This window comes from Oncorhynchus mykiss, chromosome 10 (genome assembly GCF_013265735.2).
Source record: "Oncorhynchus mykiss isolate Arlee chromosome 10, USDA_OmykA_1.1, whole genome shotgun sequence".
NCBI lineage: Eukaryota > Metazoa > Chordata > Actinopteri > Salmoniformes > Salmonidae > Oncorhynchus > Oncorhynchus mykiss.
The window spans coordinates 72,668,914-72,682,489 of record NC_048574.1 but is presented as its reverse complement, the minus strand read 5'-3'; the positions used below and the strand labels follow the sequence as shown (position 1 = coordinate 72,682,489).

The 13,576-nt window shown below is 45.8% G+C and overlaps 1 protein-coding gene across 3 annotated transcripts in view; it reads right to left on the bottom strand.

The window, feature by feature from the left end:
* The window catches only part of LOC110497292 (microtubule-associated tumor suppressor 1 homolog A), an 82,492-nt gene that overhangs the window by 63,175 nt on the left and 5,741 nt on the right, over positions 1-13,576 (bottom strand). The window contains exon 2 of one of the 3 annotated variants that reach the window (XM_036933882.1): positions 8,631-8,783. The exons of 1 other annotated variant lie outside the window; for it this stretch is intronic. The gene's annotated coding sequence lies outside the window, so the exon portion shown is untranslated. Of the gene's footprint in view, positions 1-4,388; positions 4,768-8,630; positions 8,784-13,576 lie in introns of those variants that run through there. One more of the 3 variants, XM_036933881.1, reaches the window with a different exon arrangement.

The following is a 13,576-nucleotide window of genomic DNA, read 5'->3' as shown; positions in this document are numbered from 1 at the left end:
CTCATAACCTAACGAGGGAAGACAACTAGAAAGGTACGCAAGCCAACTTTAGATTGAGACAACATGACAGACTTAGCAGAGGTAGCATCAACACGACAGACTTAGCAGAGGTAGCATCAACATGACAGACTTAGCAGAGGTAGCATCAACATGACAGACTTAGCAGAGGTAGCATCAACATGACAGACTTAGCAGAGGTAGCATCAACATGACAGACTTAGCAGAGGTAGCATCAGCAACAAGCTAAAAGGTCATCTTTAAGTGTCAATAGGAGATTGGGTATCAAAAACAGACACTATCTGAGTTGCCGTGCGCACGCGCACACACACACACACACACACACACACACTAGATGGACAGTGATGATGTTTGGTAAGGGATTGAGAGTCAGGGTTTTAAAAACTACCCATTAGATCATGTTGATGGTCGGAGAATTGCAAGTCTCTCTTTCTCCATCTCGCCCTGTTCCGGACCACAACAGAGCTGCTGATGGATGACCACTCATCCGGAACAACAAGGAACCCAGAGAGAGTTGAGACTGTGGGCCACACACGGTCTTCCTGCCTGGCTGCTGCAGTGTAATCATGTACATTTGACACTTTATCCACAACTGGTATTACAGTGGAGCAAGAATTCACTAACCAGGAAGTAACCTTAAACGTGATTAGTTTAATTTGACTATTGGTCAAATGGCAATAACGGAGTACATTGAAAACCAACTCCAGCACACTTGACGATCTTAATGCTCCACACACAGATTTAATCAATGGCTATACCAACGACTGGTCAATTGACCTCCATCAATAATAGACTATAACACAGGCTAAAGCTACAGATCAATAAGACTATAACAAGCCTCCCGAGTGGCGCAGTGCAGTGGCCAGGCTCTGTCGCAGCCGGCCGCGACTGGGAGACCCATGGGGCGGCGCACAATTGGCCCAGCGTCATCCGGGTTAGGGGAAGGTTTGGCAGGCAGGGATATCCTTGTCTCATCGCGCACTAGCGACTCCTGTGGCGGGCCGGGCGCAGTGCACGCTGACCAGGTCACCAGGTGTACAGTGTTTCCTCCGACACATTGGTGTGGCTGGCTTCCGGGTTAAGTGAGCAGTGTGTCAAGAAGCAGTGCGGCTTGGTTGGGTTGTTTCAGAGGACGCATGGCTCTCGACCATCGCCTCTCCTGAGTCCGTATGGGAGTTGCAGCGATGATACAAGACTAACTACTACCAGTTGGATACCACGAAATAGGGGAGAAAAATACACAAAAAAATTAAATAATAACAGAGTATAACACAGGCTAACGTTACACAGCATAGGTATAAATCATATGATACAGCCTACCTCCCAAGGCTCCTGGACAATACGCAATCAGACCAAACAACAACATCACTTCCTGTTGGAGCCGAGACTCAAACTTTGGCAGTTACTTCAGCATCTAAGCTTAACTATTGCATAACGTCCTTTGAAGATCATGGAATGAAAAACAAAATAAAGAGGTGAAAGTAAATCATTAGTAAACAAATACAGAAAAATATCAAAACTTCTATTATGAACCTGCCTCTCTCTCGTTATCCCTCTCCACAGACTCAACAGAAAACCTGCCTCTCTCTCTCTCGTTATGCCTCTCCACAGAAAACAGAGAACCTGCCTCTCATTCCAGGAAGATTAGTCTAGGTTTCCTCTTTACCAGGTTGGTTGTCATGCACTTGTAAGGCTAAAGACACCTTGCTTTCACCGTCACTAATCTGACTGGAGATAAGTACCAGCCCTAAAGCTTGTTCCACAGCGTCCCCACTTGCACTAACCGTCAGTGAGCGCAGTTAGTCAGTCAGTCAGGGCTTCGGGATACAGCTGTTCCAGAAGTGGAGGTTGGGAATGTTCTTTCCCTGCTGGGGGCTGGACCATAAAGTGTTACAACTATCTCTACTCACCCACTCTCTCCCTCCCTCCCTCTTACTCTCACTCTCTTCCTGCCCCCACCCCCTCCCTGGGCTATAATCCCTGTCACACTGGTCAGTTCCAGCCACAGCGTATTACAGCACGTCCTGTCGGAAGCTACTAAGACTGCTAAGCTCCTTTGTATTGGGGTATTCATTCATATTTTAATTACAACGCATGGTCCGTTCTCCGATTTAAACCACTTCATGGATAAGCCATTCATATTTTTCAGCTTAGACTTTCCATAGACGTCAACGTTCCTAGTAAAGGTGCATGGGGACAATCAATAGTTGTCAGCATTTATCTTTCCTGTAGGCTGATTTACGTCAATGTTACCAGACTTCACAACAGTCTTAGAAATCGTTACATATGCTTGGTCACAACACCTGTACTGTCCCATAATTTAAACAAATCAGAAACGGAACAAAAATGACCCAACGTGTTGATTACTTGCCGAGAAGAGCACAGTACAGCAGATCTATCTGAAATACACACCTTGTCCTCATGAGAAAACATCTTGGTCAGGCCTTTGGTTTCTGCTGTATGACACCATGACTACTGATATCAGACCGTACCTCGAAGCCCTGCATTGACACCCCCCTCTACAGTACAGCAGATCTATCTGAAATACACACCTTATCTTCATGAGAAAACATCTTGGTCAGGCCTTTGCTTTCTGCTGTATGACACCATGACTACTGATATCAGACCGTACCTCGAAGCCCTGCATTGACACCCCCCTCTACAGTACAGCAGATCTATCTGAAATACACACCTTATCTTCATGAGAAAACATCTTGGTCAGGCCTTTGCTTTCTGCTGTATGACACCATGACTACTGATATCAGACCGTACCTTGAAGCCCTGCATTGACACCCCCCCTCTGCAGCTCCACTGCCTGCCTGAACTAAAACTCACCCTGAGCTTGTTAATTACTGACATGCCGGTTATCATGTCAATTCATCGTTAATGCGTCTCACAGCTATAGATCTTGCCTGACCTAGGACTGTGGTAACAATAAAATGATTAGATACTTAGATTCTATCTACATGGTATCAACAGGCTCTGTCTAATCAGGAAGTCAGACAGCACCAAGGAATGTAGCAGTCAGATACTTCATAATCCTGCGTCTTTAGATTCCCAGGACAGCACCTCGGTCTAGCTGAGAACGCTGTCGGAACAAAAATGGTTGCCATAGGAACGAGCAGCGTGCTTAGTCACTCACAGACCAAGGACGAGACGTTTCAGGAGAATGGTGCCCTAACGGAATACAAACACCGCTGTATCTGTGGGATCGGAAAGAAACAAATGCAATTACAGGCTGTGTGTGTGTGTGTGTGTGTGTGTGTGTGTGTGTGTGTGTGTGTGTGTGTGTGTGAAATCTAACACCGTTTTAAGAGGTAGACAGTATTTGGAGTGTGTGTGTGAATGCGACACTATCTGACTGTTAAGGGGTGTGTGTGTGCACGTCACACTGTTTTCCCCTGGCGACATCATTAACAAGTGTGTTGACCCGGTGTATATGGCCTTGTGCTGTGTAACAGTGACGCGTGTCCCGGCCCCACACACACACACAATCAATCTAGTCTCTTAATAACGTCAGAGAGAGGTGCTGGATAGCTGCCAAACCAGATACCTACAGAGCAGATCACTACAGTACAGAGCTCATAGTTCATATATGGACCATACCACAACTTTATACAATTCACCAAACATGCTGATGGAATCCCATGCCCCTAGGCAGGCTGATTAAAAACAACTGATGCTCAGTCAGTCTGCTAAAACAACTGATGCTCAGTCAGTCAGTCTGCTAAAACAACTGATGCTCAGTCAGTCAGTCTGCTAAAACAACTGATGCTCAGTCTTATGGTGACATGCTAATAAAGGACATTATTCTTATGTACAAGAGAGTCAATATTAAGTGATATCTTACTACAGTATAGCTAAATACAACAACAGTACTGGCGTCAGGTAGCCTAGCGGTTAAGAGCATTTAAGAGCATGCCAGTAGCCGAAAGATCGCTAGTTCAAATCCTCAAGATGACTGGGTGAAACATCTGTCGATGTGCCCTTGAGCAAGGCACTGGATAGGAGTGTCTGCTAAATGACTCATGTCAAATGTACTGGAACATGGGTAATTATGGAAATGTCAAATTAGCAATAACATACTGACCAACTTGTTTCAGTCAGTTAGTAATAACATACTGACCAACTTGTTTCAGCTAGTAATAACATACTGACCAACTTGTTTCAGCTAGTAATAACATACTGACCAACTTGTTTCAGCTAGTAATAACATACTGACCAACTTGTTTCAGTTCAAACATACTATTCAAATACCCAGGCTGAAACATGCCCCAGAGTCAAGGTAAAGTTATCTTTACATGTTATCTACATCCCCTTCACACACACACACCATCACACAAAGTACTGCTGCTCCAGCCATGACTTACCCAGACATCCAGCCCCTCTGTACACTGAGAGAAAACACAGCCAGAATGGTGCTGCTCCTCCTTTTTCCTGGAACACACTTAGCCCTCTCCCTTTAGCGCTACCACACACACACGAACACACACGAACAGACACGCTGCTGCACAGTTAATGTGGTGGGAGAGTTGTCCCCGCTGTGTCCGATACTATCAGTGTTCTACTCAGACTGACGAGGTTCAGAGAGAGAGAGGGAGAACCACCCCTCCCCTTCAGCTCTGAAGCTCAGCAGTACTGCAGTAACTAACCCCAAAGCTTCTCAGAAAGAGAGGGACGGGGACGAGTAGTGTGTGTGTGTGTGTGTGTAAGGCAGCCATGGAATGTGTTTTCCCCCCTTACCATGAGCACCTCATGCCAGCAGCAGCAGCTCTCCTCGCAACTCTCTCCACGACACACACACACTTCTAGTGCGCACCCACATACACACACACACACACTTCCAGTGCGCACCCACACACACACACCTCCTCCTAAAGCACACACAGCCAGGCATGTTCAAGGTCTAACTTAGAGTGGGAGGGGAGAGTTCAGTTCTGTTGACACTGTTGGAGAGGAATGCGCGTGTGTGTGTGTGAGAGAGAGCAGGTAACCTGGTCAGATTGCTGCTGCTGCTGCTGCCCCCCCCGACCCCCCCCGGAGTGGGAGGGGACAAATCAGAATTCGCTGTTGCTTAGCAGCCAAAGTCTCCCACCCTTATTTGCTGCGGCAGAAAAGTAGCGCCAGGTTCTGGAGGGAAAGGAAAGTACAGCAGACAATTACAATGTGACATACTGATACACAGGGCTGCTGACCAGCTAGTCCCGTGTAAATAGATTATAAGATGTGACATGCCGATACACAGGGCTGCTGACCAGCTAGTCCCGTGTAAATAGATTATAAGATGTGACATGCCGATACACAGGGCTGCTGACCAGCTAGTCCCGTGTAAATAGATTACAATGTGACATGCCGATACACAGGGCTGCTGACCAGCTAGTCCCGTGTAAATAGATTACAATGTGTGACATGCCGATACACAGGGCTGCTGACCAGCTAGTCCCGTGTAAATAGATTATAAGATGTGACATGCCGATACACAGGGCTGCTGACCAGCTAGTCCCGTGTAAATAGATTATAAGATGTGACATGCCGATACACAGGGCTGCTGACCAGCTAGTCCCGTGTAAATAGATTACAATGTGTGACATGCCGATACACAGGGCTGCTGACCAGCTAGTCCCGTGTAAATAGATTACAATGTGACATGCCGATACACAGGGCTGCTGACCAGCTAGTCCCGTGTAAATAGATTACAATGTGTGACATGCCGATACACAGGGCTGCTGACCAGCTAGTCCCGTGTAAATAGATTACAATGTGACATGCCGATACACAGGGCTGCTGACCAGCTAGTCCCGTGTAAATAGATTACAATGTGTGACATGCCGATACACAGGGCTGCTGACCAGCTAGTCCCGTGTAAATAGATTACAATGTGACATGCCGATACACAGGGCTGCTGACCAGCTAGTCCCGTGTAAATAGATTACAATGTGTGACATGCCGATACACAGGGCTGCTGACCAGCTAGTCCCGTGTAAATAGATTACAATGTGACATGCCGATACACAGGGCTGCTGACCAGCTAGTCCCGTGTAAATAGATTACAATGTGTGACATGCCGATACACAGGGCTGCTGACCAGCTAGTCCCGTGTAAATAGATTACAATGTGTGACATGCCGATACACAGGGCTGCTGACCAGCTAGTCCCGTGTAAATAGATTACAATGTGTGACATGCCGATACACAGGGCTACTGACCAGCTAGTCCCGTGTAAATAGATTACAATGTGTGACATGCCGATACACAGGGCTACTGACCAGCTAGTCCCGTGTAAATAGATTACAATGTGTGACATGCCGATACACAGGGCTACTGACCAGCTAGTCCCGTGTAAATAGATTACAATGTGTGACATGCCGATACACAGGGCTGCTGACCAGCTAGTCCCGTGTAAATAGATTATAAGATGTGACATACTGATACACAGGGCTACTGACCAGCTAGTCCCATGTAAATAGAGAGATTTTGGGTTCTCCCAATAGGTCTCCTTCACCCTACTGTATCTAACTAAGTCTGGAATGAACAAACACGAGATGTTTGACAAGAGCGAAGTTCGGACATCCAACATCCTCCACACATGTTGCAGCTTAGAACAGAAAATCTTTCCAGAACTTTCCCACTTCAATAAGCACATAGTGGTGGGAAGGGAATTAGCCGACATGTCGTTCAGGGGTAAGCAGGCAGCAGCTACAGACCAAGTGGTTTAAATTCACTCACACAAAGATCAATGGATGGAAACGTCTAAGGCCTGAAAACTGTCATATTTATGTGGAGAATGGCATCATCAACCAATCATTCCACGACTTATCTGATTAAATAACGGGTCAATATATAAAAACATTGACTCTGAACGCAACTGCAAAAAAACAAACCATAATCACTACTTTCAGATACATTTTCTTCAAGTCCAGGCATGTTATAGCGGTGTCGAAAATAATCAGATTTATTAAAAAGGATGCTGAAGAATTCAAAGCCAAGCCAGCATTTCTTATGTTGAAGCTCAGGTCAGAGTTAAAGGCTATGGAATCACAGGATCAGAGGGAAAACACACACAAGGGGATTAGAGTAACTATACTGTTTAGGCTTTTGAAGAAACGTTGAGGTGATGTTTGTTTGGTATGATATGAACATTGAGGAAATGTTTCTCCCCTGGATGAGAGTCTGGCTTCCTGGTGGCATGCAAACCCTCATATAACCTTTCACTTCGCCATGGAAATGACAGCCAGAGAGAGCTAGAGTGTGTTTGTATGTTGGTGTCTCCTTGTAACCTAGTGAAAATGAAGCCAGCATGGAGCCAGCTGTTACTGATAACACACAGATTTAGTCCTTTATCTCTCCTGGCTCCTCTCATACATGGGCTGGTCAACAGGACAGGGCCTGTGGGCTGGTCAACAGGACAGGGCCTGTGGGCTGGTCAACAGGGTCTGTGGGCTGGTCAACAGGGTCTGTGGGCTGGTCAACAGGGTCTATGGGCTGGTCAACAGGGTCTATGGGCTGGTCAACAGGGTCTATGGGCTGGTCAACAGGGTCTGTGGGCTGGTCAACAGGACAGGGTCTTGTGGGCTGGTCAACAGGACAGGGTCTATGGGCTGGTCAACAGGACAGGGTCTATGGGCTGGTCAACAGGACAGGGTCTATGGGCTGGTCAACAGGACAGGGTCTATGGGCTGGTCAACAGGACAGGGTCTATGGGCTGGTCAACAGGACAGGGTCTATGGGCTGGTCAACAGGACAGGGTCTGTGGGCTGGTCAACAGGGTCAATGGGCTGGTCAACAGGACAGGGTCTATGGGCTGGTCAACAGGACAGGGTCTATGGGCTGGTCAACAGGACAGGGTCTATGGGCTGGTCAACAGGACAGGGTCTATGGGCTGGTCAACAGGACAGGGTCTATGGGCTGGTCAACAGGACAGGGTCTATGGGCTGGTCAACAGGACAGGGTCTATGGGCTGGTCAACAGGACAGGGTCTATGGGCTGGTCAACAGGACAGGGTCTATGGGCTGGTCAACAGGACAGGGTCTATGGGCTGGTCAACAGGACAGGGTCTATGGGCTGGTCAACAGGACAGGGTCTATGGGCTGGGCAACAGGATAGGGTCTGTGGGCTGGTCAACAGGACAGGGTCTATGGGCTGGTCAACAGGACAGGGTCTATGGGCTGGTCAACAGGGTCTATGGGCTGGTCAACAGGACAGGGTCTATGGGCTGGTCAACAGGACAGGGTCTATGGGCTGGTCAACAGGACAGGGTCTATGGGCTGGTCAACAGGACAGGGTCTATGGGCTGGTCAACAGGACAGGGTCTATGGGCTGGTCAACAGGACAGGGTCTATGGGCTGGGCAACAGGACAAGTACATCAAGTGAAGACCAGTATAAATAACCACTGGTGGACTAAATGTTTTGATGAAAGCAATGACTTGGGATGTGGTAGACTAAATGTACTAAACAGGAGCACACAAATTAAATACATCATGTATTTAAAATCGGGACTGCAAAACATCACAGCCAGCTACTTAAAATCTGCCTAATCTTGTTTGAAATACATATTTCAATACTAGGACCACACACACAGTCAACTTATCATGGACCACTCAGCCGGCACTCACCCTCCTCGACAAGGGAACACATTTTTCCCAGGCTGCCCCTGTCAGGCCACCAGAGCTCAGGACCTCTTTGGGGACTAAGGGGCCCTCAGCCCGGCTGGCCTAAAGACCCAGAACCATCATTTAGACCTGGGAGGCCCCTTGTTCCACAAGGAGCTAAACAGAAGAAATAGGTCAGTATTCTGTAACTATTTAGACTTGTAACATACAGTGCATTCAGAAACTATTTATACCCCGTGACTTTTTCCATATTTTGTTACGTTACAGCCTTATTCTAAAATTCCTTAAATGTTTTTTTTTCTTCTCATTAATCTACCCAAAATAACGCATAATGACAAAGCAAAAACAAGTTTTTAGAAATGTTTGCCTATGTATTAAAAAAAAGAAAACAGAAATATCACATTTACATAAGTATTTCAGACCCTTTACTCAGTACTTTGTTGAAGCACCTTTGGCAGTGATTACAACCTCGAGTCTTCTTGGGTATGACGCTACAAGCTTGCCAAAACTGTATTTGGGGAATTTCTCCCATTCTTCACTGCAGATCCTCTCAAGCTCTTTCAGGTTGGATGGGGAGCGTCGCTGCACAGCTATTTTCAGGTCTCTCTAGAGATGTTTGATCGGGTTCAAGTACGGGCTCTGGCTGGACCATTCATGGATATTCATAGACTTGTCCCAAAGCCAACCCTGTGTCGTCTTGGCTGTGTGCTTAGGGTCATTGTAATGTTGGAAGGTGAACCTTTTCTCCAGTCTGAGGTCCTGAGTGCTCTGGAGCCGGTTTCCATCAAGGATCTCTCTGTGCTTTGCTCCGGTCATCTTTCCCTCGATCCTGACTAGTCTCCCAGTACCTGCCGCTGAAAAACCTCCCCACAGTATGATGCTACACCCACCATTCCGCACCGTAGGGATGGTGCCAGGTTTCCTCCAGACGTGACGCTTGGCATTCAGGCCAAAGAGTTCAATATTGGTCTCATCAGACCAGAGAATCTTGTTTCTGAAGGTCTGAGAGTCCTTTAGATGCCTTTTGGCAAACTCCGAAGGGCTGTCAAGTGCCTTTTACTGAGGAGTAGCTTCCACCTGGCCACTCTACAATAAAGGCCTGATTGGTGGAGTGCTGCAGAGATGGTTGTACTTCTGGAGCTCTGTCAGAGTGACCATCGGGTTCTTGGCCACCTCCCTGACCAAGCCTATTCCCCCCTGATTGCTCAGTTTGGCCTGGCAGCCAGCTCTAGGAAGAGTCTTTGTGGTTCCAAACTTCTTCCATTTAAGAATGATGGAGGCCACTGTGTTCTTGCGGACCTTCAATGCTGCAGAAATGTTTTGGAACCCTTCCCCAGATCTATGCCTTCGACCTTATGGCTTGGTTTTTGCTCTGACATGCACTGTCAAATGAGGGACCTTATATAGACAGGTGTGTGCCTTTCAAAATCATGTCCAATCAATATAATTTACCACAAGTGGACTCCAATCAAGTTGTAGAAAAATCTTAAGGATGATCAATTGAAACAGGATGCACCTGACCTCAATTTCACATCCCATAGCAAAGGGTCTGAATACATATGCAAATAAGGTATTTCTGTTTATTATTTTTTAGAAATTTGCCAAAAAAACTAAAAACCTGTTTTGATTTGTCATGAGGTAAAAAAAGTAATTTATATCAATCAAAAAATGTGGAAAAGGGGAAGGGGTCTGAATCATTTTGATGTCACTGTACATAAGGCATACAATAAGGCTATATGGTGAAAAGGTAGACAATGGTATTTTAAGTAGGTATTTAGACTACACAAATGCAACATCTACCATTCACCACCAACCACACTGAGCCATTAGACCACATTCTCAATTATGTGGTGGGTGTAAACATTTAAGCTAAGTGCTCGACAAGCCACCCAGCACGCATTAGGCCTAGTGGTTAGAGGGGGTATTCCAGACCGCCTGGGGAGGCTGTGACATCTATTCCCTCTGGAGTCATTCAGAGTCCTCACATAGCTCAGCTGTTAGCTTCAACCGAGGCAGACTATCAGACTAAACAAATAGCTCGCAGGTGGGTCATAACAGTCCATCTCCCCCTCAGACCACAACGTTGTGGAACGTTTAGATAGAAATACAGTACGAAGGACATTCATGCCTCTCTGGCATGTATACTGAACAAAAATATGCAACAATTTCAACGAGTTACAGTTCATATACGGAAATCAGTCAATTGAAATGAATATCAGGCCCGAATCTATGGATTTCACATGACTGGGTATGGGCACAGCCAATCAGAATGAGTTTTTCCCCACAAAAGGGTTTTATTACAGACAGAAATGCTTCTCAGTTTCATCAGCTGTCCGGGTGGCTGGTCTCAGATGATCCCACAAGTGAAGAAGCCAGATGTGGAGGTCCTGGGCTGGCGTGGTTACACCTGGTCTGTGGTTGAGAGGCCTGTTGGACGTACTGCAACCGCTCTGGTGGACATTCCTGCAGTCAGCATGTCAAGTCCACGCTCCCTCAAAACTTGAGACATCTGTGGCTTTGTGTCGTGTGACAAAACTGCACATTTTATTGTCCCCAGCGCAAAGTGCACCTGCGTAATGATCATGTTTAATCAGCTTTTTGATATACCACACCTGTCAGGTGGATTAATTATCTTTGGCAAAGGTGAAATGCTCACTAATAGGGATGTAAACAAATTTGAGCACAACATTTTAGAGAAATAAGCTTCTTGTGCGTATGGAACATTTTGGGCGTACTTTATTTCAGCTCATGAAACCAACACTTTACGTGTTGCGTTTATATCACATCAACTCTATCCATGACATTTCTATCTGCAAAGTTCCACACCGTTCGCCCGCTGAAAGTGCACCAGTATTTCATCTTGCCTGCCTAGCCAACACATCACTGTATACTAAGCAGTACGCAAGTTTAGTTTGGAGATCGGAATAAAATTACAGTCTTTGTGTGAGTGAAACATGACCGAACTAAGTGAGCAGCTATATCGGATGTCTCAGTGCTCTGCCAGTGAGCGAGGGAGTCAGAGAGACGCAACATACCACCCTAACAGGCATGTTGGGTCTACACCGGACCCACCTAACGTGATTGCACCGTATCATGTTTTTATGAGACGCCATTAACCTGCCAGTGAGACTGAACTCAGAGGAAGCGGTCAAAGAAAGACGGTTGCCATTTTGTGCTCCTCCAGCCAAAACAGAATGGAACTAAACTCAGGTGTAGGTAAACAAACAGCTGGGCTATTTGGAATGTACTACAAAATGCGAGTACCAGTGTTTCCCCTAGGATTTTTTTCAGCAGTGGTGGCAGAGTTAGCGGGGCAGGGAATAGGGTTTTCCTGGGGCATCTACATTATAAATAAAATATACAGTGCCAACGGAAAGTATTCAGACCCCTTGACTTTTTACGTTACAGCCTTTATCTAAATTGGATTAAATAAAACAATTTCCTCAGCAATCTACACGCAATACTGCATGATGACAAAGCGAAAATAGTTTTTTTGAAATGTATTAAAAACAACAAAAAAATAAGTATTCAGACCCTTTGCTATAAGACTCGAAATTGAGCTCAGTTGCATCCTGTTTGCATTGATCATCCTTAAGATGTTTCTACAACTTGATTGGAGCCCTCTTGTGGTAAATTAAATTGATTGGACATGATTTTGAAAGGCGCATACCTGTCTATATTAGGCCCCACAGTTGACAGTGCATGCCAGAGCAAAAACCAAGTCATGAGGTCGAAGGAATTGTTCGTAGAGCTCAGAGACAGGATTGTGTCGAGGCACAGATCTGGGGAAGGGTACCAAGACATTTCTGCAGCATTGAAGGTCCCCAAGAACACAGTGGCTTCCATCATTCTTAAAAGGAAGAAGTTTGGAACCACAAAGACTCTTCCTAGAGGTGGACGCCCGGCCAAACTGAGCAATTAGGGGAGAAGGGCCTTGGTCAGGGAGGTGAACAAGAACCCGATGGTCACTCTGACAGAGCTCATGAGTTACTCTGTGGAGATGGGAGAACCTTCCAGAAGGACAACCATCTCTGCAGCACTCCACCAATCAGGCCTTTATGGTAGAGTGGCAAGAAAGAAGCCACTCCTCAGTAAAAAGGCACATGACAGCCCACTATGAGTTTGCAAAAAGGTACCTATACTTATTTTCCACCATAATTTGCAAATAAATTCATTAAAAATCCTACAATGTGATTTTCTGGATTTTTTTCTTCTCATTTTGTCTGTCATAGTTGAAGTGTACCTATGATGAAAATTACAGGCCTCTCATCTTTTTAAGTGGGAGAACTTGCACAATTGTTGGCTGACTACATACTTTTTTGCCCCACTGTGTGTGTGTGTGTGTGTATGTGCGTGTGTGTGTGTGTATGTGCGTGTATATATATATATATATATATTTCAATTTCAATCAAATGTAATCAATTTTAGAATATGGCTGTAAAGTAAAGGGGTCTAAATACCTTCCGAAGGCACTATCTATATATATATTTATTTAGTTGCGGTGGCGGCTTCGATTCAGCAGCGGCGGGGTGTTTCTGCTAAATGCATACAGGGGAAACACTGAGGGACCATTCATTTGGAGTGACCCTGGTGCAATTCCTCCCCACAAACATCCACGATGCAGCGTTCTCCACCTGGCATAGCCTACGCGGCTTGGGTGGCTGCTTAGAATGCCTGACGGGTTACGGACCCAAAATAGACCAGAGTGAGGGGATGGAGTCAACACAGACGGAAGAGTGTGAGGAGGAAGAGTGATAACTCCCTAAATGGTAGCACTAAAACAGGACAAGCAGCTAATCTATAGAGAGCTCCAGTCAATCTATACTACGGCTAGTAAACTATAACTCCCCTGTCTCAATGCTTAGGGTCAGTAAATAGTCAAGAAAAATTAGACCAAAAAAGACAAAAATAAATGTAAAATGTTTAATTTTAAACTAGAATCACAGGTT